At 42.5% G+C, this 27929-nt stretch overlaps 1 long non-coding RNA gene across 1 annotated transcript; it reads left to right on the top strand.

The window, feature by feature from the left end:
• Positions 1–27919, top strand: LOC128349152 (uncharacterized). The gene is made up of 5 exons (XR_008318587.1): positions 1–152; positions 541–671; positions 15468–15538; positions 19649–19799; positions 27163–27919. It is a non-coding gene; the product is annotated as an uncharacterized LOC128349152 (long non-coding RNA).
• Positions 27920–27929: the final 10 nt, after the last annotated feature.

Raw genomic sequence — 27929 nt, forward strand, 5'->3', positions numbered from 1 at the left:
AGAATTAATATAATAGATTCAAACAAAAACCCCAGTCTCTTGCTCAGAAGGGTAGAAGCAAACAAGCAAAACAGACTACAGGAGTCACTCTCACAGAATGTTGTAATCCACACGGGATCAATTAAGCAGCTGCTCCTCAAGCTTCTCTGCAGGTATGGGGCCTCAGTCTCTCTGGCTTCTGGTGCAGACTCTTACTGAGTGATGCTGGAGAGCAGAAAGCTGGTGTTTGGTTCTCCTTTTCAACAGTCCAGTCTCTGTCCTTCCTCTTCTTGTTCCAGAATCTTCTCCTTCTTAGGCCCACTTTGGACAACATGGCAACCCTCAGTTGCCTGAGATCAGCATTCATCATCATCCCAACAAATGCGGGAAAATCCCACAACCGTGACTCCATTGCTACCTTCAAACTGAAGACTGAACCCTCGGTTTGAAGTTGGTAGCTTGCTGCAACCAGTGCTCTGCTGACCCCATTGTGTCATTTGAATGCAGTGACCTGGGTTTGCACAAAAGCTCCTCATGCAAGGACGTCCTCTCTCATATCAGGGCCAATGGTGCCAGGCAAGTGTTGTGCTCAGCGGAAAAGGAAACAGGAGGGAGATTCCAGGTGAAGGCAATGGAATTGCAGCTGCCAGATCATCTGTGGTATGCCTCTTGGCTTCTGAGGTTAACCTCAGGTAAGTATACCTCCTGTTTCATTTGTCATCCGAATGGGCCCTTGATCTCATTCCTTCTCAAGATCTTCTTCTTTTCCTCATACAGTCTCTTCCTCAGAATGGTTTTCCTCACAGACAGTTCCCTATGGCAACCCACAAGGGCCAAAAGTAATTCAATGAACTTCCAAGGCTACAGAAACTCAGGGTTATACTAGTTCTCTCTGCTGCTTCCACTTTCATAGATAATGTATTATAATATTGTGTGTGTGTGTGTGTGTGTGTTATGATTGAGTTTAATAATCAAAAGTGGGGCTGTGGGCCTGGGGCCTGCTTCTGTGAGTCACCACACTGCATAGCAGGAGAATACAGCAGCCCCTGCACATTTGTCAATACATTGTGTATGGGGGAGGTGTGGGGGGAGTGTGCCCCCAATCCCTAGTGGGCTAGGCCCAGACGGTCTTGTTGGCACCCCTGCCTAGGGGTATTATTTTATTTGGAAAAGCAGCTTCTGTTGGTTTCAGGTTGAGCAGAGGACCACAAAGTATAGAGGCACTGCTTAATCCTTTCTTTGCAAGCAAGAATGTTATGCCCCCAAAGGGTCCAAGGCCAGCGCCATGACTTTTAAAAACTCTTTTTTTGGATTGCCACCATCTGGCAACTGGGCAAAGAGGCATCTTTTACCATGGTGATTCTCTTTATTTAGCAGGGGGAGAGCAACTGGCCCTATCCTCCCCCAGCACAGTACCTCCAGTGACTATTGCTGGTGTCTATCTTATGTTTCGTTTTAGAATGTGAGCCCTCTGGGGACAGGAAGCCATCTTATTTATTTATTATTTCTCTGTATAAACCGCCCTGAGCTATTTTTGGAAGGGCGGTATAGAAATCAAAATAATAATAATAATCTTAATGGCAGTAGCAGTACTAAACTGCATGCGAAAAACCAGTCAGGAAGTGGCATATGCAGGGGCGTAGCTAGGGGAGACGGGGCCCATGTTCATCCCTCTCTCCGGCGGCCCCCAGAGTGAGGGAGATAATGAAGAAAATAGGGGGAGCTGGAGCTGGAGGGCCCTCAGGAGCTGGGGGCCTGTGTTCTTTGAACCCTTTCGCTCAATTATAGCTACGCCCCTGGACATATGTGCACCCGCCACCACTTCCCTGCTCGCTTTTCACATGCCTGGTGGCATCCTGTTTAGTTCCTCTACCGACATCCTGGGAGTGGCGGAGGAGGCAGCAAGACATCAGGTGAGGTGAGAGGCAAGGTGGGGGAAGTCCAAGGAACCCCCCCCCCCAAAAAAAAACATTGGAGGCCAATGCCCCTAGCCCCACCGCTTCTGCCACTATTTGCAAGTCACTTATCTGCTCTTGATGCCCCGCAGCAGTTTTTCTTCCCAAGAAATAAACATTATAGAGTCTTATCTCTTTTGTCTCTTGGGGAGAAAAGCAGTTGGGGGCAATTTGGACAAATGTTACAAAGGATATTCTCCCAGCCATTTGTCCACTCAAAACTGCACCATGGCTCCCCAACTTCCTTCTTCCTGGTATCACCTTCTTCCTGAGCCACACTTTGGTCCTCCTCTCAGTAAGAAGTGACGGACAATATGAAATCACCCACTTGATTTGAGAGACGACTTGTGGAGTGGAGGGAAGCATCATAGAACTACATGTAATATAGTTTCTGCCCTCAGAAACTGTAAGATTCATACTTTTTCACATAGATATTATTCACTGTGTCTGAAAAAGTTTGTAACATGTGAAGTGACCCATAGTCCAAGGTAGAAGGTAGGCAAGGTCACTGCCGTGTATGACTAATGGTTACTACAGCTTGACTTTGGTAATCACATACAGGGGAGGTGATGTTGATTGTATACTATGAGGAATGTTGTGATGTGGATAAAAAAATCCAAAGCAAAGCGTCAGTGTGGTGTTTTGGATAGAGTGTTGGCCTTGGATTAGGGAGATTTGGGTTCAAATCCTTGATGAGCCCTGAAGCTCTCAGCATAATTTGACTCACAGGGTTGTTATGAAGGTAAAATGGGATAACCCCCATGTGTGCTGTTTCCAGATCCTAGGAGAAATGGTGGGCATTAAATAAAATCATCATCATCATCATGCCCCAGTGAGGCACTACCTTGGTGTGGTTCTGGGGCTTGCATGCTCTGAGGAAGGTGAGAGCTATGCCAGAGGTCCAACCATACTGGACAGGTCTCACCAGAGGAGCCAGACGAAGAGTACCTCTCCCATCAACAATATGGTGAGACGTAACTTTAATAAATCTATACCGAATCGGTCATCGCCCAGGTCAACAAGGACCGCGCCAGGTGCTAGAGTCCCTGGACATCTGTGGCAGGTGGGCTACAGGACTCAGGATCTTCAGTTAAGCAACTAGGGCTGGAGACTGCAAGGTTACTGGAAGAAACATCGCTTAACCGGAAAAAATATACAAAAAATGCCAACAAGGAAGTAATGATCTGCTATTACAAGTCTAGTCCAACTAGAAGAGGTTATTTTGAAAGAATGTACCAGATTTGGAAAGAGAAGCATCCAGATACAGAAATAACAGAACAAAGGCTAGCAGACCAGAGAAGATTCATAATAAGAAATAAAGTATTCACAGAAGTTGAGCTGGAAGAACTGCAAAGAGCAACACAGGCTCAAGATATGGAAGAAGAATTACTACCAACTGAAGAAGTTGCTCAGGCACAGGTGGAGGAGGTGTTGGAAATAGAAGATGCCACTGTTGCTGAGCTGTTCCAAAATCAAAACCAGGCAACATCCCCTTTGCCTTCACCTCAAAAACCCAAATGCCATTTAACAGAAAAGCAACAAGAACTAAAGCAAAAAATATCTGAGCACATGAACCAAACAACCACCAGGGTTCGACTTCCAGCTCTAAAAACAGTTGCCAAAAAACAACTTGCTCAGGCATTAAAAGATGTCAATGCTGCACTTGCAGAAATAACAACCAATATTTTGCAAGAAACAAACCAACTAATGTACAAAGCAGCAACAATAACAACACAAGAGCTCGGATATAAGATCAGTGGACCTGTAAAAAAAGAAAGTAGTACATCACCTAAATGGAAGATTAGATTAGTAAATTGCTACTAAATTGAAAGATATGAAAGACAAGATGATGAAGAATGAAAACACCAAACAGTATCTGATCTAAAAATACCACCTAGATTCAAGGAAAATTAGAGAAGTCCTGGAAATAATAAAACAGCGAATAACAGCAGTGTCAAAGAAGATTAGCAGATACAAAGCCAGAATTACACAACACAGGAAGAATCTCCAATTCCAATCAAATCAGAGACGTTTCTACCAAACCACAGAAGGAGAAACTACAAGAAACGTAGAAACACCAAATAAAGAAGAAACAGTGCAATTCTGGGGGAAATTATGGGACAATCCAATAGACTATAATAAAAAAGCAGGCTGGGTGAAAGAGGTCGAAAAATGTAACCAACAAGTGCAAGATCTAATAATAACACCAGAATTAATAAGTGAAAGAGCAAAGAAAATTAAAAATTGGACTACACCAGGCGATGATGAACTGCATGGCTTTTGGCTTAAACACCTAACAAGCCTTCATAAACAACTATCAAAACAGTTCAATCACATTTAGCAAGGAGGTGATATTGAACAATGGCTAACAACTGGGAAAACTCATCTCATCATGAAAGACCCAGCAAAAGGTGCAGTTCCAAGTAATTATAGACTGATAACCTGCCTGCCAACCATGTTCAAATTATTAACTGGAATAATAGCAGGTGAAGTGATGCAACACTTATTAACTAACAGCTTCCAGTTGAACAGAAAGGAAATTGCCCGAACACCAGAGGCACAAAAGACCAGCTGCTGATTGACAAAATGATTTTAGAAAATTGCAAGAGAAGAAAAACCAATCTAAGTGTTGCATGGATTGACTACAAGAAGTGCTTCGACTCATTGCCTCACACATGGATACTAAAATGTTTGAAACAACTGGTGTCAGCAAAAACATTCAGATATTTATAAAAAAAAGCAATGAGCATGTGGAGTACACAGTTAACAATCAATGGCGAGACACTTGGACAGGTTAGCATTAGAAGAGGTATTTTCCAAGGGGACTCACTATCCCCTCTGTTGTTTGTAATCGCCATGACTCCACTTTCACAAATACTAAACATAACAGGCCTTGGATACCAAACATCTAAAACATCAAGTAAAATCAACCATCTGCTGTACATGGATGATCTGAAGTTGTATGGAAAGTCCCAGTCAGAAATTGAATCACTGCTAAACACTGTCCGTATATTCAGTAGCGATATAGCAATGGAGTTTGGACTAGACAAGTGTGCTGCACTAATAATGAACAGAGGAAAAATAACAAAAACAGAAGGAATAGAACTGCCCAATGGAAGCAAGATCAAGAACCTGGAAAAGAAAGAACATTACAAATACTTGGGCATTCTACAGGCGGATAACATCGCACACACTGAAGTTAAAAGAAAAATTGGAAGTGAATACATCAGGAGAGTTAGAAAAATCCTCAAGTCCAAACTCAATGACGGGAACACCATACAAGCCATAAACACCTGGGCTATACCTGTTATCAGATACACTGCAGGAATAATAGCCTGGACCCAGGCAGAGCTAGAGAGGCTAGATCGTAAGACCTGGAAAATAATGACCACCAATCATGCTCTGCACCCCCGCAGTGATGTCGATAGGCTCTACCTCCCTCGCAGCTCAGGTGGAAGAGGAATGCTGCAAGTCCATCAAACAGTAGAGGAGGAGAAAAGAGGACTTGAAGAATATATCAAGGACAGTGAAGAAGATGCACTTAAAATGGTCAAGGACGAGAAACTATTCAACACCAATGAAACAAAGCAGGCCTACAAGAAAGAACAAGTCAAGAACCGAGCAGAAAAATGGAAAAATAAGCCATTGCATGGTCAATATTTGCACAATATAACTGGAAAATCAGACATCACCAAGACCTGGCAATGGCTTAAGAATGGCAACTTGAAGAAAGAAACGGAGGGTTTAATACTGGCTGCACAAGAACAGGCACTAAGAACAACTGCAATAAGAGCAGCAAAAGTCGAAAAGTCAACCACAAACAGCAAGTGCCGCCTTTGTAAAGAAGCAGATGAAACCGTGGACCACCTAATCAGCTGTTGTCAAAAGATCGCACAGACTGACTACAAACAAAGGCATGACAAGGTAGCAGGGATGATACACTGGAACATCTGCAAAAAATACAAGCTACCTGTAGCCAAAGATTGGTGGGACCATAAAATTGAAAAAGTTGAAGAAAATGAAGATGTAAAAATATTATGGGACTTCCGACTACAAACAGACAAACATCTGCCACACAATACTCCAAATATAACTGTACTTGAGAAGAAAGAGAAACAAGTTAAAATAACCGACATAGCAATACCAGGGGATAGCAGAATAGAAGAAAAAGAAATAGAAAAAATCACAAAATACAAAGATCTACAAATTGAAATTGAAAGTCTGTGGTAGAAAAAGACCAAAAGAATCCCAGTGGTAACTGGCGCCCTAGGTGCAATTCCAGAACAACTTGAAGAGCACCTCAACACCATAGGGGCCACAGAAATCACCATCAGCCAAAAACAAAAAGCAGCTTTACTGGGAGCAGCCTATATTCTGTGACAATATCTATAATAACAGCAACAACATTGATAATAAAATTCAGCCATCCCAGGTCCTTGGGAAGGACTCAATGTCTAGATAAAACAAACCAGTCAATAACACCTTTCTGACTGTGTAAATCAATCAATCAATAATATTTGCAGTAGTCCAGCACCTTCCATCCATGGTTCTGTCAATACTGCATTGACAACTATAGCTCAGTGGTTTACATATTGCTCAGCAAGCCACAAACCAAGTGGGATGCAGGTTTACTGCTTCCATGGCCCTTACCAGTCTGTCATTAAAGGTAAAGTGGGCCATCAAGTCAATATCGACTCCTGATTACTACAGAGCCCTGTGGTTGTCTTTGGTAGAATGCAGGAGGGGTTTACCATTGCCTCCTCCCGTGCAGTATGAGATGATGCCTTTCAGCATCTTCCTATATCGCTGCTGCCTGATATAGGTGTTTCCTATAGTCTGGGAAACCTACCAGCAGGGATTCAAACCGGCAACCTCTGGCTTGCTAGTCAAGTCACTTCCCCGCTGCACCATTAGGTGGCTAAAAACATGGTGCATCAGAGAAGCTACATCTGATGCCCAGCATTCCCAATCGGAGTTGGGTGCATTTGCTCTAACTCACTGTGTCATTAGCATGGAGCCTCCATACCTGTTCTAGGAGCAGCAGCAGACTGGTAAGTGACACAGAAGCAGTGAGCCTGAATCCCACAAGTGCATGACTTGCTGATCAGCATCTAAGCCGGTAAGAATAGGATAGCTGACTAGACCTCAGACAGTCATGGTGTGACCTACATTTGTGGCATTACAGCTATGAATGTTAGTTTTAGATGACTAGTAAAGAAAACATCCCGATAGTAAGACATTTGGCTGTAGTTATTTTCCCATCGGAGATCATTCAGGTCCTACTGTTGCAATTCTTAAAACAGAACTGCACAAATTAGCAGAAGCACAAGGAAGGGAGTCACCTTACACTCGACACCACTCCCAAATAGAAAAATGGACAGTTAAGTCACCTAGTTATCATCTGCTGATGCAGGAGCAGTCAAGTAGAGACCTGTAATTTCTTTCCTTTTCTCTCCCCCTCCCCCCACTTCACAGGGCAACACACATTGCGAAGGAATGTTGCTGGTATTGTCTGTCTTCTCCCTACTGTCCTAGAATTATTAGCCTTCTTACAAGCTGCTATTTGATGTGGTCTCTGATGAAATGAACGGCAGGATAGACACCGACAAACAAAAAACACACAACCCTTCTGTGTATCTTATCCTACCACAAACCTCCAGAAAAACATCTGTTTTTACAGGCTCTCCGAACAGACTGAAATCAGAATTCAGAGGAACGTTCCTGATTTAGAGGAGTTATTGAACCTGGCATCAAACCTGAGTCGGTTTGACTTGTTTGGATGCTTCTAGATGGTCTTTCGTTGCTTTCTTAAGAATTTCCTAAATGGATTAAGAGAAGAGAGTGTTTTTCCTATTGTCAGTGTTATTGTTCCTGCCTTTCCCCATGATTTATTTTGCACTGTTTTGCCAACCCTTTTAGAGACTCGCCCCAAGCAATACATCAGGATCTTGCAACATTAAGCTTAGGTTCAGGCCAACAGGACTAAGACTGCAATGCCATACATATTTAGTTGGGCATATTTGGATGAACACAGTGGGGCTCATTTGAGTAAACATTCATAGAATTGGGCTCTGCATCCGATTAAATCAAAATTCTTAAACTTAAGTAGGCTGTGAACCAGAATGTAAATGTCCTCCAGATGCAGTCATCTTAGTTGTTCTTGTATTTTTTCCCCCTGCTTTTGACCATTTTCTAGTTCAATATGCCAAAGCTTCTAGGAAAACATTAAATCATGGCATGAGCCTGCGATAAAAATTCCTTCTGAAAGCCCCTTATGATCTCATCGACTTGTGGTATTTTTTACACAGGGAAATATCATATTGATACCTTGGATACATTTACTGGTTGAATTGTTGCTAAACCATTAAAGATGTTAGTTGCAGAACAGAAGAGCATTCTTTCCACCCCTGAAGCTGTATGTAACTTCTCCAAAAGGATTGCCATTTTAAAGTCTCACTTTTTCTTACCCCCAAATGCAGACCCTCCTTTTGAATTGCCAAGAAGTGGTGATTTCATGCAATAAATGAAAGCATGTGAGGCTGTTCACACGAGCAGCCCAGCCTGGGTTGGGCTGCTCCTGTGGAATGCTGGAATTGCTCCCAATCCCAATTGGGCACTTCCGCCCCCGCCAGCCCAATTTTTAAACTCTGCATTTAGCTGAGATTAAACAAAGCTGTGGTTCGCTTAACCTCTGCAGGCAATCGTGTGAATGATTGCCGCTAGGTTAAAAGGCCTCCCCCTGGCCAGCCGCCATTTCTGGCAGTGAGCTGGGCGGGGAGAGCAGCTGTGCCGGCTTCACTAATGAGAGCAGCCGCCTCACCATGGCACTTTGGAATGCGGGAGATGGAAGTCCTCCCGCTCCCAGCCCCTGTCGCCGCCGCGCTGCCACTCATCATGTGGCCGTGCAGGGCGGTCGGAAGGAGGGTGGCTGCTTGTCGGCGAAGGCAGCGAGCTCCTGTCTTCCTCACAGCCCTTCGCAGCAGCCGCCAGAGGTCACAACCTCTTTGGGTGGGAAATAATCTGTCTGGTGGAGAAGAGGGGAAAGAGAAAACAAGGTCCAGAAATCAGGGTGAATTCAGTCCCTAAATACTTTGCTAATCTACTCATCTCATCGTAGTCCTATAGTCTGGCCAGAATAATGCTGGTGGCGATAGAGAAAAACTGGTTTGAATGGTTATGCTGTGAGTCACCAAAGGAACTTGTGAGAGCTGAGCTCTGCAATTTGCTTTGGTTTCTCTTCTGACTGACAAATTCCTTAAATGGGTTGACGTCTGGCTACTTTTAAAACTCTGGTAGAATTTTTTTTTAACCCACAAAAGGCAGCAACAACTGAGTTGTCTTGCTTTGACATTCCCACTCTTAGGACCAGGTTTAATATGACCTTTCTCATGGATCCACATCAAACTGATCCTATTTCATTGAAGAGAGGTGTTAAACACGGTTGCTTATTGGCTCCTTTTTAATTCAATGTTTATATCAGTGATATTTTATTGGCTATGGAATGGGGGGGGGAATTCCCTCTCTTACTCAGTGGACGCAAAGTCTCGATCTTAATGTATGTCAGTTATATGGCACTTGTTTCTTGTGCTAAGATTGGACTTAGAAGAATGCTAGTTAGCAAAAGTGCACCTAGGTAATTTTGGAGCCTGGACCTAATGGCCTTTGGACACCTCACCCACCCACCCCCGCTGCAAGTTAAAGCAGCATTTTTTAACAGGTACGTTCTTGTAGGCACAAACCACACCACCCAGACTAAATAGGATTTGGGGGGCCCCAGGGGTGTGGAGGTCCTGGACTTCGGCCCTGAAGTCCATGGGTAAGAGCGCCTCTTTTGGTTAGACTGGCTGATGATTGTGAAAAGAAGAAACTAAGGATTTATTATGACAAAACAAAAGTGGTCATGTTCAGCAGGTGGTCAATCAATGCTCAACAAATAGAGCAATGCTCTTCTTTTAGGTAGTTGGGTGTTTCCTTCCATAAAGTCTCTTGGATGGAAGGCACACCTTAACATTGCTCTAACAACTGCCCGATGCTCGGTGGGGACTATTTGGAAAAGAAAAAAAAAATCCAAAGGAGGGCATTAATAGCTCCTGCTCTTAAAATTTTCCAGGGCAAGGTGATATCTCTTTATGGTGCTGAGATCTGGGAGTGGGATGAGAAAGTTACCGCTCAGTTGGAAATAGTTCAAAACAATTCCCTAAGGAAAATTCTGGGCCTCCCCCAGGACACTCCTGCTGCTTATCTAAAAATGGAGGTAGGGCTGCCCTCAATATCCGTTAGAGTACATCTGGCATTGCTAAAGTATTTTAAGAAATTAAACAGCTTCCCAGAACATTATTTAATTAAACCCTGCTACTTGTATTATATAAGATGGGAATCAGTGGACAAATTTACTGTCCTATATTTTGCAATTGTATGCCCTGCCCTCGATAGAGGAACTTAAACCTTGGAGCAGATTAAAATCAGAGATTGTCTCCTTAAGTGGGATGCTAGCTGAGACGCCACGCCGCTGTGCTGCAGTCCTCAAAGTTTTCATCTTGGTACTGTCAATATGAGAAACATAGATGTTTCTTGCATTACCTGGTTAAGTTCACCTGTGCACCACTGAGGAAGGCATTTACCAACGTATCGCTTTCAAACTATGCCTATAGCATATCTTGAAGGTAGATTTCACAAACTCCCAATGGAGCAGCATCTTTGCCCTTGTGGTTCAGGGCAAGTGGAGGACATTTTCCATTATGTCCTACACTGTCCCTTTTATGATGTGATCAGGGAAAAATGCTGAGGCAGATTATTGGTACATTTAAGGGTTCAAATGTGGCATGTTTAAACTACCTTCTTGTGGATGCGATTCCATATGTTAGTTACCAAGTTGCTACCTTTGCTTTGTTGTCTTTTAAACTTAAAAAAGATTTATATCTACTAAGCCTTTTTCTAAATTGTGGAGGTCTAGTCTTATTCTATATGCTTTATTTATCTATGTAACTGCAGATAGGTTTTTAAAGTTATTGGTTTTAATTGTATCTTATTAAGATTTTGCCCCCCCCCTTTTCTGTTATGTTATGCTTATGTTATATTTCATGTTTTTTGCTCTGTTTTAATGTTGTATTATGTTGTATGTTTTGTTACGTTATGACCAGTGGTTACAACAATAAATAAATTTACTTACTTACAATTGGGTTGACATCCAGCTACTTTTAAAGCTCTGGTAGAATTAAAACAAAAAACAAAACCCTACAAAGGGCAGCAAAAAGGAGTTGTCTTGCTTCGACATTCACCCTCTTAGGACCAGGTTTAATATGACCTTTCTCATGGATCCACAGATCCTCCCAAATTCTTAGGCAGATGGTCAGACAATAGGATCCATCTGTTCTGAAGGTGAAAAAAACCCCCACAAAAACCTGGTGGCACTGAGGTTTCAATAAGACAGCCATGCTGGACCTCTAGGCAAATTGTGCTCTCGAATGTAATCACAGCCAGGTGTGAGCACTAGGAATTCAATGGTCAGCTCAGCTGGCTTCTGCTTCCTCCCCCATGTTCCAGGATGCAGATGTCAGCTGAGCTAACATGCATAGATATTGTATGGTGCATGGCCAGCTCCCCCCCCCACCCATCCCATTCTCAATCTGAGTGAATCTGCTGCACCAGCACTTTAAAAAAAAACAAAACTTTAAAACAAACGTAGTATCTTGGGGATGCACATGATTCCATGAACCACACATTAAAATGTCTCCTGCAAGATTCAGCCCATTAGATGCATCTTGCAGGAGTGGGTTTTTAAAATCTGGTTATCTATATGATGCACAGAGGCTATTCTCACGACCAAGAAGAACCAGGCTAAACGAGCCTAGCCTGACTCCTCCTGGTTGTGTGCTGCTACAGGAGCCACAGGGCTCCAGGCAGCAAACCCCACAAAACATCCCTCCCCTTAAATGAGATTAGCGGAGTCAATAGAATATTGTAAATAGAATATTGACTGTCAATAGAATATTAACTGGAAGGGAAACAACAGGTGGATTAGACTGAAAGTGAAATCCCCATGCCGGGCCTAAGGATAGAAGGAGTTTTATGTTTGGGGGAGGAAGAGGCAAACAGTCTAAAGTATGAGAAAAATCTCACATAGGGCTTGGGCACAGGATGATTTTGAGGCTGTTAGTACCACCTTAAAAACTCTGGTAGAATTAAAACAAAAAAACAAAATCCCACAAAGGGCAGCAAAAATGGAGGCTGTGGAGCAGGTAACCAAGACTGCAATCATCCAAAGTGCCAGCGGGAGCTGAAAGTCACATACTAATGTGAAATAACTGGCTGGATCTTTAGATTTAAGTCTCTAGCACACATGTATGAGTCAGACTAACTAACTAAAATGTTGCATGGAAAAGTGTAGTGACCTTGAAGATGCAGCTTAATGTTTGAAATTTTTATGAGGTTCACACAGAAAAAGTGTGGATTCTTCTAACAATTTTCTAAAACTGAAATTCCAGAAATTTTTGAAATGAGTTGAATCTGCACAGTTCAAAGTCTGTATGTGACAGTATTTTACTTCAAAATTTAAAATATGAGAACATTTGAGCTTTGGGAAGTTGATTGGCAGCATCTTTATTAGACAGAGCCGATTAGGATAAGTATCCACTGGCTTAAGTGTTGAGGGCAGGTACATAGCAGGACTTCACTAAACAACATCCTGAAACATTGCTGGAACATCCTTTAATCACATGAGGGGCTTTCATCCAAATTGTCCCATTATGTGTGCTCCACAAGGTTCTGGAGTGCATGTAGAGGGACACTAAGGATAAATACCCCTCTTGTGCCATTAAAGGACATCCTGACCAGAGGCGTATCTAGGGAAAATAGCGCCTAGGGCAAGCACTGAAATTGCGCCCCCTTTCCAAACATCTGACACCCGTCTTTCAGAAAACTTTACCATAATATCAGCTAAAAAATACAAGTCAGGCTCGTTAATCTTTTAATCTTTCAAAAACTATTTAGCTGTGGATGTAGCCAGACCAAAAAATGCTGGAAAACTATAAATTTCAGTATGCTGGGGCTCATGAAATACCCAAATACTATGTACTTGGAAAACTAAACAGAAGTGCCTGTCTAATTCTCTACTATGCATTGTAACATCACTATTCCATAAGTTTTAAAAATAAATGGAGAATTTGACTTTTCCCAGATACTCTGAAAATAATTGAAGGATATGCAGAGCAAACTGTGTCACTGCTTGGAATATATTCTAGTATTTCAGAAAGACAGTTAAAATGAGAGAAAGAGAGCAAGAAACTCCCAGTGGGGCTTAATACTAAGGATTTCACCGTGATTCAAAGACAAACGCACAATTAATAGCCATATTATTAAGACATCACATTTAACTCACTTATCACAAGAAGCAAAGTAAGAGCAAATGAATACAATCCTAGCTCATAAGCTTCAGCTTAGTTATTCACAAGCCCTGATTCTCTGTACGTAGTGCCAAACTGAATATGTGTACAGTGACTTATATTATATTAAATTAATTTTTTTTACCTGTAGCCCCTTCGGGGGGCTTCCTAAAGGCTGGGGGGGGGTCTGCAAAGGTTTCCCCTCCCACGCCAGCCTCTTAATTCACCATCGCAGCCTGTCCCAGGCTGATTTTTGGGCCTGTTTGGGCCTGCAAAGATTGGCGTGGTGACCATTTTGGAGGCTGCCACACATGTTCAAATGGCCTCTGTGAGGCCTGGCAAGGCCCAGGGACTCGCAGGGACCATTTGAGCATGTGTGGTGGCCATTTTTAAAAATAATATTTTTTTTAAAAAATGGCCGTTGAAAACAAAATAGCCACCACGCATGCTCTAATGGCCTCTGCAAAGCCTGGCATGGCCTAGGGCCTCACAGAGGCCATTTGAGCATGTGTGGCAGCCATTTTGTTTCCGGTGGCCATTTTAAAAATAATTTCATTTTTAAAAATGGCGCCCTCTTCAAGTGGCGCCCGAGGCATGTGCCCTGCCTGCCCCACCCTGGATATGCCCCTAATCCTGACAGTGCATCAGGAGTCAGGACATCTTTTAGAGATGTCAGGGTGAGTGTGTTCTTGCCATGTCCCTGACCTCAACACGCGAGCCTGGCTGTGTTCATGTGAACCAACCCTTAGTGTCACAGATCCAGAGGCCCGCCTAGTTAAGCCATCATGCTTCTCAGTCTTAGCAATGGAGTGACTTTTAACGCTTAAGACCCAAGCTTTAGGTAGGGGCTTCTATTTGGCAGACATTTGACACCAGCATTCTCAGGGAAGAGAACGGGGACAAATTTGCTTCAACTGTCATATTATCAGGGTTTTTCTAGAAGAAGAAGAAGAAGAAGAAGAAGAAGAAGAAGAAGAAGAAGAAGAAGAAGAAGAAGAAGAAGAAGAAGAAGAAGAAGAAGAAATAGGAATATTTTCTTATTGATAAAGAAGAAAGTTAATCTGATTGCTGATGAAGGTCAGTTGATAAAAATGGACAAAAATGTTGATGAAGTAAACAGCACTGCAAGAACAAAACAGGCACATTTGTGACAGTCTTTTACTCGGTCTAAATAGCACAGAATCAGCCTGACTGCTGAGGTGGAAGTACGGCAGGCAGGCTGGGAAATCCTCCTTAAAGCACAGGTGGCAGCTTTCAGAACCAAAGTGTTGTTTTCATTTGGAGGAAAGAAAGAAAGAAGCAACTACAGCTTTAAAAGGCTCTTGTGACCTCAAGCTGCTAACTTCTCATCATTTGCTTGCTTGGATATTGGAAGTGGGGCTGGGAAGGGGGTTGAGAGAAGGTGAAGCATGTTTCTTGCTGTCGTCGGTTGCCTATGCCAGGATTTCACAGACTAATACAGATGCCACCTCAAAGGGCACTGAAGGACAAAAGCTAGGGTTTAAAAGTCAATGCAACAATGTACTCTTTGTTGTACGGAAGGCTAAGGTGTGCATACAGGAAAGGATCAAGAAGAATAGCTGGTAGTTAGTAGCAGCAAAAAGAGTTTTATGGCATCTTATTTATTAATTTAAATGTTGTGCATCCTATTTCTAAATCACAAAGCTGTCCAAGGTGACTGACAATATAAGGACATTTTCATGAATATAAAACCACCATAAACCTTAAATAAATACATAAAAATAAGTAGCAACAGCAAGCAACTTTCTGCAGACTCCAATGGATTTCCATATTCCAAATGTTTCAGAGAGAGATCTGTATTAAGAAGTCATCTCCTGACAATTAACTCCCATTAAAAAATGTCTATTCACCATCAAGGAACATTAACATTGACCCCCACTAAGTGGACAAAGAACTACATTTTAAAGTAGCCTCTCTCTTATATTTGGCAGGGGAAGAGCAATTGTCTCTATTTATCCCTCCTGTGGCTGTTGCTCCTGTCTCCCTTATGTTTCATTTTAGATTATGAGGCCCTTGGGGACAGGGGACCATTTTCACATTCCTTGCTGTATAAACTGTTTTGCGGATGTTTTGCTGAAAAGCAATATATAAATATTCTTAATGATAAAAACATTATTTTATTAAATTTCAGACCCTGATTTAAGGCAAATCCATAACAAGAGAAATGTATAGCAAGAATATTCTGCTGCATCTACACAATAGGTAATTGAGAAATAATATAGTAAGTGCTGCCTTTTTACATAACTGTGAATAATCTATCCAAATAAATGTTGGACTTGATATTGTGAGAATCCCTGTTGTATCAGATAAGGAGTTGTGAGGTTTCTTTCATACCCAGTCCTTGTGATTCGTTTGCTGCTTTCTACCCAAATCTGCCGTCTCTAGCTCAACTTTCAAAGCAAATTTGGAAATTTTCTTTCTCAGTGGTAAAAATCCTCTCCCTCTCTTTGAGAAGCATGCTCCCCTTTTTGCTGGGAGAGATACAGTCTCTTCCAGAGAATGTGGTTTATTGAGGAGTTGCCAGTAAATCCCAAGGCCTCTGTGGATTGTCCTTTTTTTTTTTAAGGTGCTGAATACCAGCTTTCTAGAATGGAAGCTTAATGTTCCATATCTAATTAGCAATTTTGCCTGCACCTGCCCCTTCTCCCTTTCTCTCTGCCTCACACTGTCATCCTTCTGACCATCTGCTGTCTCAAAGTCCATACAGACAGCAGCAGCAGCAGCAGCAGCTATACGTCTGGGCAGCTCTGCATACATGTGCGTCTCGGGGAGAACAGAAGACAAGAAGGGGCTTATTTTGGATTCAGTTGTCAGTGCCCTTGAAAACAGCAGGAGGGTTGAGTGCCAGCTACATTCCTCAATGCCCAGAGGTTCTGAATGCCCTGCAAAGTAATCTGAGCAGTTTCTTGGCATCTTTTGTTAGGCAGTCGACTATTCACAAAATACAGGAGCTTTTGTTAGTCCTCAGGAGTGCTCACATGGCAATTTTGCCAATCCTCAGGCATTCAGAAACATCAAGGCAGCTTTCCAAAATTCAAGCACTGATTGTAAAAATATTATGTGGAAGTAAATAGAATTGAAATTAATGGGACTTAGTAACATGCTCAGGAATGAGGCGTTCACAAATCAATAGGCTTCAAGCAAATAAATGATGAGATCTTTCTGCTGCATAGGTGTCATGTGGATTGTAAGCTATTTGGATCCAATTTTCTGTATTTCTGTGGTGGCCAACTCCAGTATATTTTCCTTCAGAAATGTTCAAGAACTAAAGTACTTATTCTTTTAGGAGCCATTCTGGCTGTTATTTTAAATCTCACTTTTAAAAAAAAATCTTGGTGGGGGAAAGTTCCCGACAGGGACATAGCTAGGGGAGAGGGGGCCCATGTTCACCCCTCTCTTGGGCAGCCCCTCAGATTGAGGGAGATAATGAAGAAAATAAGGAGGGGTGGAACTGGGTAGCCCTCAGGAGCTGGGGGCCTGGGTTCTTTGAACCTATCTGCTCAATTATAGCTGTACCCCTGCTCTGGTTCCCAAGTAATCTGAAGTTCACAGAAGGGAGCAGATGATCTTGTGTGAGTTTACTGCTCTACTCTACATGATTCACACTTATAGACCACTTGCATGATAAGTGTTTTTGCACAAGTAGACCTCTAATGTATCATCAGAACCGATTTTTCTGTCTGATATAGCACAATCCCTTTGGTTTAAGCTGCAATCTTGCACACACGGGGAGTAGGTCTCATTGAACACAGTAGGACTTAACCTATACTAACCGAACAAAGAGGCACCTTTTAAAATGGTGGCTTTGTTACATTTAGCAGAGAAAGAGCAACTGTCTGTATCCAACCCCAGTGTAGTTTTTTTTCCAGTGACTGTTGCTGGTGTCTCTCTTCTGTTCCTTTTTACACTTTGAGCCCTTTTAGAACAGGGAGCCATCTTACACAGTTTCTGTATAAACTGTTTTGTGAACCTTTTTTTGTTGCAAAGCAGGATATAAATACTATTAAATAAAATATTATTATTATTAGTAGTAGTAGTAGTATTAATATTTTAACAGCAACAACTTCCAATTAAACATGTATAGGATTGCACTGCACATCTTTAAAGTGTCATGGCCTTCTTCATGGTTTTGTTCAGAACAGTCATACAACTCAGTACTTCAACCTACAAGGGACATCATTAATGAACATTGGATCTCTTCCAGGTCTTTGTAAGCAAGTTCTGGCTATACAGTATCATAATGCTAGAGCTACACCATGCGCTCATTCTTTAATGCCTCCAATTCATGATGAGTAGTTCATAATTAGGTTGCACTGGCACAGTGGGGAGACCATGAAGAAGGTTTAGGTGTTCATTGCACTCCAAGTATCAGGAAAGTTTCCAAGGCTTACTTATGGTGAATTGTGGTTCTCCTTGCAAGTTATTTTATTTTTCCCTTAAAAAAAAAAATGCTCAATATCCCCCCCCAAAAAAACCTTTTAAAACAAATTGAATATACAAACAAATATACAAGAACCTTAAAAGAGAAAAAAAGTACACAATAATTTACCTTATATAATAAAGCAAAATACTTATACATATTGATATCTATGTTGTATTTTGTTTTATAATATTCAAAAAAAGGTTATTTATTACCAGTTGTTTTAGATGCTTCATGTAGCTGATATTTTGATCCAGTTTTAGAACATGGAGAGTTTTGAAGGTGCTGCGTTCTGATGAAGAAGATTTGTGCTCGGATGGAACCAAACAATACTGAGCTGGATGGACCAATGGTCTATGGCACATAGGAAGCTGCCATATACTGAGTCAGACCATTGGTCCATCTAGCTCAGTATTGTCTACACAGACTGGCAGCGACTTCTCTAAGGTTGCAGGCAGGAGTCTCTCTCAGCCCTATCTTGGAGATGCCAGGGAGGGAACTTGGAACCTTCTGCATGCAAGTGCTCTTCCCAGAGAGGCCCCATCCCCTATGGAGAATTTCTTACAGTGCTCACATGTAGTCTCCCATTCAAATGCAACCAGGGTGGATCCTGCTTAGCAAAGGGGACAAGTCATGCTTGCTACTACAAGATCAGCTCTCCTCCCATTTTATATATGGTTTTATATAAAGGTGAATCACTGGGAGATTGTATTTTACCATATATAACTAATTAATAGTATTTGATATGTGTAGATTTAGTGATAGCTGTTTATAAGCTAGCCTTAAAAATCCTTTTATTTTTGTTCTATCTCAACTGAGGTTATAAATTCATCTGGTGATAACCTGGGATCAGGCCTTTTCAGTTGTCACCCCTGGCTTGTGAAACCCGCTCCCATGGATATAAGAGGATTATCTTCCTTGGAGGCCTTCAGGAGAGCCTTAAAGATCCATATTTTTAGCCTGACTTTTAATGACGTCTAGTTTTAATTTTAATTTTAATCTGATTGAAATGTTTCCTGATTTTAATTGCTTTATTGTGTGTTTTTTATTTTAATGTAAATTGCCTTGCACCACTTTTGGAAGGGCAGTACATAAATTGAATGAATGAATAAAACAAACAAATAAATAAATATAGGGTAAATGGATTGCAAGCATTCACTATTAGGGACGTGCATGAACTGAGGTTCATGCACAGGTTCAGCAATGAACCGGTTCGAACAAGGTCCGGACCGGTTTGGCACTGCAGGAATTGGAGCAGGAGAGCAGGTCCTTACCGGCCATCTGCCGTCACATGCAGCTTCCTGCTGTGGCAGCGCTCTTCCCAAGAACCCGCGCATGGCACTAGGATGCACATTGCGTCCATGCATATGCAGGTGCTATTTGCATGGTCAGCATGGTGCTGCTGACCATGCAAATGGTGCCCATGCATGCACGGAAGCCATGTGAGGCCTGGAGCCATACGCAGGCTCTTGGGAAGAGAGCCACCACAGCAGGAAGCTGCATGCGGTGCAAGGTAGCAGGTAAGGACCTGCTCTCTTGAGCGTGGTGTAGTGGTTAGAGTGCTGGACTAGGATCGGGGAGACCCGAGTTCAAATCCCCATTCAGCCATGATACTCGCTGGGTGACTCTGGGCCAGTCACTTCTCTCTCAGCCCAACCTACTTCACAGGGTTGTTGTGAAAGAGAAACTCAAGTATGTAGTACACCGCTCTGGGATCCTTGAAGGAAGAGCGGGATATAAATGTAAAAATAATAATTATAATTATAATTAATAATGTCAAACCAGTTCGGTTCAGTGCTGAACCTGTTGACAAACCTCGGTTTATGCACATCCCTACTCACTATATTATTAAACTCTATTATTTGTTTCCTAATTCTAATTTGAACTTTCAGAATTATTTGACAAGAACCAATCTGAAGGGGCTGTTTAAAAGAGCTGAAATCCTCTCTGACTGCCCAACAGTAGTAAAATTACCCTTTTTTGATTGATAAAGTCAGAAGAAGCCCACCAAGAAAAGTTCGAGGGAATAAAACCAATGAAGTGGTAAGTTCAGTCTTGTGCTGTGTACCATACCCAGTTCTTGATGCTTTGGATGATAAGACAAGCATTCCCACCATGGGACACTTTCTCTCACCTCCAATTCGAAAGTTTGCAGTGGCCTGACAGAAACCAGAAGCTACACTAAACAGTCTCAAACATTGCTTGCTGGCATTTTATCATGGATTCCTTATTTGTTACATGTCTACAAGATTGTTACCACTTGTGATGCCAACTCTTACTACTTAGTCAACTCTTTGTTTCCCTGACATCTTATGTCATTGCGTTGTGCACAGAGAACTCTACAGAAGTAATTATTGTTAATGTTGTTAACATGATTGGCCTGTTTCCATGCAAGCCATTCATATGCAAGGCTCATCACACCCTGTTTTTGGCTTGGTTTTTCTTCTTGGAAACCTAAAACAACGAGGAACTGTCTAGAAAGCAAAATAAAGCCATGTGTCCTGCACAGCCTTACACTGTAAGAAAATTTCAGTTTTGTGGGATCAAATTTTGGTATTGTTTGTTTTAAGAATCCCGAAGTCCTCCAGCCAAAGCCACATGTAAAATAGTGGCTTCAGGTGGAACCAGATGTAAAATGATGGCTTGGGATGGAGGTTCCCCCTCCCCCCCTGCCGACTTTACTTATTCCCCCACCTCCCACTTTTCGGGCCAATCGCGCAGGCGCGGGTTGCCAACCCTCCCGGATTGGCCAGGAGCCTCCAGGAATCAACATACATCTCCAGGTGACCATGGGAAGCAATCTTGGAGTTCTTAATGACTTGATATTGTGAAAAATATTGAAGAAAAATAATCTCCAGAAATAGCTTCAGAGTTGGCCGCCTGAGCACTGGGCATCTCCACTGGCCCTTCTGTTTTGTGAGTAGATAAGCAGAAAGGTATGTCTGAGCATTAGGGCATGAGGTGTGTGTATGTCTGTTTACCCCTTTCCATTCCAAAGGGACTGCTGTTGGAGCAGGCCTCCTGATGGGAAGGAATGGCTCTCTCCACCTCCCTGCTGAGATAATGGGCTAGTCAGAAGGAATATACAGCGGGGACTTATGGTGTTCAAGGAAAGGCATGGGAGTTAGTCTTTGACCTGAGGTGAGCAAATTGCTGCCTTTTGTCCCCTTGCATTGTATTGGGAACAGAAGAGGAAATAGCTGCATTCCAGACATTACCATGTCAATGTAAACAGAGCTAGGGAGGGAGAGTGGAGGAAGGCTGGTGTGTGTGTGTGAGTGTGATTCTGTACAAAGGGATGCCTGTCCCCCTGCCCAGAACCCCTCCTACAGTATTTTTACCTTAATGTAAAACTAAGAAACTGAGGCTGCTCTCAGCTTCAAGATTACATTGATATTAATTCTTGGAAAACTACAACACTAAGCGCCCCTACGGTGGCTAGGTTTGCATACAACAAATGGCAGTTTCACATAGCAAAACAAAATCCAGTGTGTGACAAAATTTTGTTCTTTACAAATAATTCTGCCCATCTGCATAGAGAGGAGGGAGAAGGATGCTGCAAAAACCCAGCCAAGGACATTGGTGAGTGCACAATGCAGACACCATTTGGCGTTCACCTTTTCAGAAGCAAAACAATGTGGTACTTTTGTATGTACAGAAAGTTTTTGATGTGAGCAAGCCATCATATATGTGACACCCTGCCCATCTGCATTCCGCAGTGGTACAGTCCCATCATGGGCACTATACCTCCTCTATCTATCTATCCAGGGGCATAACTACCATTAGGCAAGGGGAGGCGGCTGCCTGGGGGGCCCCACGCCTCGAGGGGCCCCCAGAGGCAAGTCACATGTGAAGTGAGTGTGTGTGTATCAGCGAGGGGCCCATTTTAAAACTTTGTCTCTGGGCCCACTCCAGCCTCGTTACGCCCCTGTATCTATCTATGAGCTCTCCCTTCAAGGATCTCAGGGAGGTATACAAAGTTCTCCTTTGCCCCAACTGTATTTTCACACAGAACTGTTGTGGGGTAGGCTATTCTGAGAGATACTGTATTTACCTGCATCAGAGATGACTCAGAATTTAAGATAACCCCCTTAAAAAGTAAAAGTTAAATACAGGTTATACCTGCATTTACTTGAACGGAACAGGACTATTACTTTAAGATGAGCTCCTGATTTATGTATGAAACCTAGTCTTGGATTCAGATAAATACAGTAGTGTAACAGGCCCAGGGTCACCTAGGAAGTTTCATGCTTCTTCTGAGTGTCATAGCCTTTAAGGCCTTTTCACATGATTAAAAACAACAACCCTGGCTTTCATTCTTAATCACATATGTTTGCTCCTATCCAACTCCCTGCCCTTTCTCATGAGCAAAGAAAGGGATCTGATGAGGCAAGGGGAAGGGAGCCATGCAAAGCTTACCTCCCCCATAGATGAGTAGGTCCTTGCGTATGGGAGGGTAGATTACCCACCTAGATGATCACTGGCTGCTGCTGGTAACTCCAAGGGTTGGGGTGTCAGGACACGTTGCCCCGTGTTGCCTCCTCCCGAAGATCTAATAATGCACCGCGTGAGTGCGTGGTGCATTATGGGGACCACCCGACCCCTCCGAGTCTGCTTGCTGCTGCTGCTTACAGCCATGGCTGACGGACAATTGGTAACGACAACAACAAATATTTATATATCGCTTTTCAACAAAAGTTTCCAAAGCTGTTTACATAGAGAAATAATAAATAAAGTTAGATCCCTATCCCCAAAGGGCTCACAATCTAAAAAGAAAAATAAGATACAACACCAGCAACAGTCACCGGGAGGATACTGTGCTGGGGGTGGATAGGGCCAATTACTCTCCCCCTGCTAAATAAAGAGAATCGCCATGTTAAAAAGGTGCCTCTTTGCCCAGTTAGCAGTTAGCGGTAAAACAAGGTTAAGGGAGTGCTCACTTCGTAGGTGGGTTTGCCATCATGGTGCTGCCAGGATTGGCCCAATCCTGGCATTTCACACACACATGCAAAACTGGGCTGGGCTGCCTTAGCCCAGTTTTGCATACCCGTGTGAATATGATACGAGTATGATATCCTGTCCCCACAAAATGGAAAATTTTAGCATTGCTGTGGTAGGATGTCCCTATCTTAGAAAGCAAGCAAGCAAGCAAGCAATGAATGAATGAATGAATGAATGTACTCCAGTGCTAGAAGCGATTTGTTTTAGCTGTTTTTATGTTTCATTTGTTAAGAAAAAGGTCTGGAAATACTAAGAGAGCCCAGAAATAAGTAGCTGACTGATAACCGCAAACAGTGATCATTGCAAATTATGGCCATAAATAATTACTTCAACAACCATTTTCTGGCTGTAGTTATTGGTTTTGTACCTTTACTACAGTGAAACAGCCTGTGCAGAGATTCTATGGCATCTCCACAGAGAAAATTATTATTATTATTTATTTACACAGTCAGACAGGTGTTATTGACTGGTTTGTTTTATCCAGACATCGAGTCCTTCCCAAGGACATGGGATGGCTGAATTTTATTGTCAATGTTGTTGCTGTTATAGATATCGTCGCAGAATATAGGCTGTTCCCAGTAAAGCTGTTTTTTGTAATTGCCTGATGGTGATTTCTGTGGCCCCTATGGTGTTAAGGTGCTCTTCAAGGTCTTTTGGAACTGCACCCAGGGCGCCAATTACCACTGGGATTATTTTGGTCTTCTTCTGCCATAGCCTTTCAATTTCAATTTGTAGATCTTTGTATTTTGTGATTTCTTCTATTTCTTTTTCTTCTATTCTGCTATCCCCTGGTATTGCTGTGTCGATTATTTTGACTTGTTTTTCTTTCTTCTCAAGTACAGTTATATCTGGTATATTGTGTGGCAGATGTTTGTCTGTAAACATCTGCCACACATTATGGGAAGTCGGAAGTCCCATAATATTTTTGCATCTTCATTTTCTACCACTTTTTCAATTTTATGGTCCCACCAATTTTTGGCTACAGGTAGCTTGTATTTTTTGCAGATATTCCAGTGTATCATACCTCCAGTGTATCATCCCTGCAGATATTCCAGTGTATCATCCCAGATATTCCAGTGTATCATCATGCTACCTTGTCATGCCTTTGTTTGTAGTCAGTCTGTGCGATCTTTTTACAACAGCTGATTAGGTGGTCCACGGTTTCATCTGCTTCTTTACAAAGGCGGCACTTGCTGTTTGTGGTTGACTTTTCGACTTTTGCTGCTCTTATTGCAGTTGTTCTTAGTGCCTGTTCTTGTGCAGCCAGTATTAAACCCTCTGTTTCTTTCTTCAAGCAACCATTCTTAAGCCATTGCCAGGTCTTGGGGATGTCTGATTTTCCACTTATATTGTGCAAATATTGACCATGCAGTGGCTTATTTTTCCATTTTTCTGCTCGGTTCTTGACTTGTTCTTTCTTGTAGGCCTGCTTTGTTTCATTAGTGTTGAATAGTTTCTCGTTATTGGCCATTTTAAGTGCATCTTCTTCACTGTCCTTGATATATTCTTCAAGTCCTCTTTTCTCCTCCTCTACTGTTTGATGGACTTGTAGCATTCCTCTTCCACCTGAGCTGCGAGGGAGGTAGAGCCTATCGACAGCACTGTGGGGGTGCAGAGCATGATTGATGGTCATTATTTTCCTGGTCTTATGATCTAGCCTCTCTAGCTCTGCCTGGGTCCAGTCTATTATTCCTGCAGTGTATCTGATAACAGGTATAGCCCAGGTGTTTATGACTTGTATGGTGTTCCCGCCATTGAGTTTGGACTGTAGGATTTTTCTAACTGTCCTGATGTATTCACTTCCAGTTTTTCTTTTAACTTCAGTGTGTGCGATGTTATCAGCCTGGAGAATGCCCAAGTATTTGTAATGTTCTTTCTCTTCCAGGTTCTTAATGTTGCTTCCATTGGGCAGTTCTAGTCCTTCTGTTTTTGTTATTTTCCCTCTGTTCATTATTAATGCAGCACACTTGTCTAGTCCAAACTCCATTGCTATATCGCTACTGAATATACGGACAGTGTTTAGCAGTGATTCGATTTCTGACTGGGACTTTCCATACAACTTCAGATCGTCCATGTACAGCAGATGGTTTATTTTACTTGATGTTTTAGATGTTTGGTATCCGAGGCCTGTTTTGTTTAGTATTTGTGAAAATGGGGTCATGGCGATTACAAACAACAGAGGGGATAGTGAGTCCCCTTGGAAAATGCCTCTTCTAATGCTAACCTGTCCAAGTGTCTCGCCATTGATTGTTAACTGTGTACTCCACATGCTCATTGCTTTTTTTTTTATAAATATCTGAATGTTTTTGCTGACACCAGTTGTTTCTAAACATTTTAGTATCCATGTGTGAGGCAATGAATCAAAGGCTTTCTTGTAGTCAATCCATGCAACACATAGATTGGTTTTTCTTCTCTTGCAATTTTCTAAAATCATTTTCTCAATCAGCAGCTTTATTATTATTATTATTATTATTATTATTATTATTAATTCGATTTCTATACCACCCTTCCAAAAATGGCTCAAGGCTGTTTACACAGAGAAATAATAAATAAATAAGATGGCTCCCTGTCCCAAAAGGGCTCACAATCTAAAAGAAACATAAGATAGACACCAGCAACAGTCACTGGAGGTAGGAACTAGGAAGATTGTTGTAGGTAATTATCTCTTCCTTTGCAAAAGGGACTGCTGCCTGGAAGTTAGAATTCTATCATGTTGAATTGCTGATTTGTCCGTAACAATGGTTAGTAGCACTGACATGAGTAGGAAAAAGCAAGGAAGAACCATTCTCATTTATGAGATTCTACCAGTAAGAATTTATTGGCCTGAGAGTGCTGTAATGCCTGGAATAAACAGACTCATACCATGAACCTGAATACAGTATGCGAAAGTAAACACATTTCAGAGTCTTAAGCTGCATTAACATTCCTAGGAACAGGAACAATGTAATGCAATGGGACCCTGTGACAAGATCATTCCTGCAAGCCATTGTGTGGACTGTATCCACCACATTGGCACAAAAAACACTTCTTTCTGTTGTGTAGACAGGCAGGGAAGCATGTGTAGTCAAGTAAACACAGGTGCAGTATTGGATGTGCATCAGAGCAGATCTGATTCAAACAAGCAAGGAACACATTTACTTTAATATAATACATTTAGAATTACAATGTTGTTACCTGGTATGAAGATGAGGGGAATAACCCTAGAAAGGATTACACAGCACCTCTGGTTAATTGTCACACACATGTGTTTTGACTGTGGTTTTAGTGGAACCGGAGCAAAGATCAAATATAGAAATGAAAATTGGGTATTCAGGCCAGTCACTTGAAGGTGATTTTCTGGCTAATGGCCAGTGACTGTAAAAAGAAGAAGGAAAGTTATTCTTAGGAGACATACTAGTATTGAATACCTAACTCTCATGGAGCCTCTTAAAGAACTAATTCTTGTGCAGACACTCCTAAAGAAACCCAGTCTGGACTCAGAGGATGTAAACAACAATAGGCCTGTGGCCAGTATTCCCTTCCTGGGCAAAGTGCTTTACCATGTAGCAGCTGACCAGCTCCAGACACTCTTAGATGAAACTGATTATCTAGATCCATTTCAGTCAGGCTTCAGGCATGGCTTTGGAGCAGAAACTGCTTTGGTTGCCATGTGGGACAGTGTTTCTCAATCACCAGTCTGTGGATCAGTGCCAGTCCATGAGGAGTTGAGTGCCGGTCCATGCTGGTCCATGAGGAATTAATTAAAAAAAAATAAAACACCCCAATTTCGAGCCGGTGAGGGCCACTGCTGCTGGGAGCTCTCTGGAACTCCTTTCTATGCAGGTAGCCCTTGCTGCTGAGATAACATTCATTTTGAGGAAGCTAAATGAGTGTTATCCCAGCAGCAAGGCTGCTTGCCTAGAAATGAGCTCTGGAAAGCTCCCAGCAGCCCCACCCCGGCTCAAAATTGTTTTGGGAGTGCCTGGGGGTGGTGGTGAGGGGGGATGACCCCTTTACTAACTGCTGGTCCAGGAAACTGCACACAAAGAATGCACGGGTCCATGACTCCAAAAACGTTGAGAAACACTGCTGTGGGATGACCTATGCAGGGACAGGGGATTAATTCTCTTGGACCTCTCAGTAGATTTTGATACCATTGACCATGTTATCTTTTTGGATAGGGTGGCCAAGTTGGGTGTGGGAGACACTGCTTGGAGGTGGTTCTGTTCCTGCCTTGAGGCCCATTTCCCAAAGGTGGTGCTAGAGGATTAATGCTCAACCCCTTGGCAGTTGTGCTTTGGGGTTCCACAAGGTTCCATTCTTTCCCCTAACATGTATGTTACTGATGGGAGAGGTCATCCGGAGATTTGACTTGAGGTGTCATCAGTATGCGGATGACATACAGTTGGATCTCTTTTTTCATCAGATGCAGGTGAGGCGGTGACTGTCCTGAATCAGTGCCTGGATGCAGTAATGGACTGGATGAGGGTGAACAAGTTGAGACTCAATCCAGACAAGGCAGAGGTAGTGTTGGCTGGTGGTTCCTATGCTCGGGTGAATGATGTTCAGCCTGCATTCCCTCTGAAGGACCAGGTTTGCAGTCTGGGTGTGTTCTTTGATCCAGCACTGTTGCTAGAAGCCCAAGTGGCCTTTGTGGCTTGGAGTGCCTTTCATCAGCTTCGGCTGATATGCCCACTGCAACCTTGCTTGGATAGAGATAGCTTGGCCACAGTTACTCATGCTCTGGTAACCTCTTGCTTCGATTACTACAATGTGTTGTATTTGGGGCTGCCTTTGAAAATGGTCCAGAAACTACAGTTTATACAAAATGGGGCTACAAGATTATTAATTTGGACTGGGCACTTTGATCATATTACTTTGTCAACTGCATTGGCTCCCAGTCCGTTTCCGAGCCCAATTCAAAGTGTTGGTTTTAACCTTTAAAGCCCTAAATGGCTTGGGACCTGGTTACCTGAGGGAACTTGTCCCATATGTCCCGACTCAGACCGTAAGACCTTATTTGGAGGCTCTGCTCCAAGTGCCATGCCAACCGAGGTGAGGTGGGTGGCTACTAGGGAGAGGGCCATTTCAGTGGTTGTACCCTGTTTATGGAACAGCCTCCCCAGTGAGGTTCACCTGATACCATTACTTTGTTCTTTTAGATGCCAGGTGAAGACCTTTCTATTCACACAG

Source organism: Hemicordylus capensis, chromosome 3 (genome assembly GCF_027244095.1).
Source record: "Hemicordylus capensis ecotype Gifberg chromosome 3, rHemCap1.1.pri, whole genome shotgun sequence".
NCBI classification, from domain to species: Eukaryota; Metazoa; Chordata; class Lepidosauria; order Squamata; family Cordylidae; genus Hemicordylus; species Hemicordylus capensis.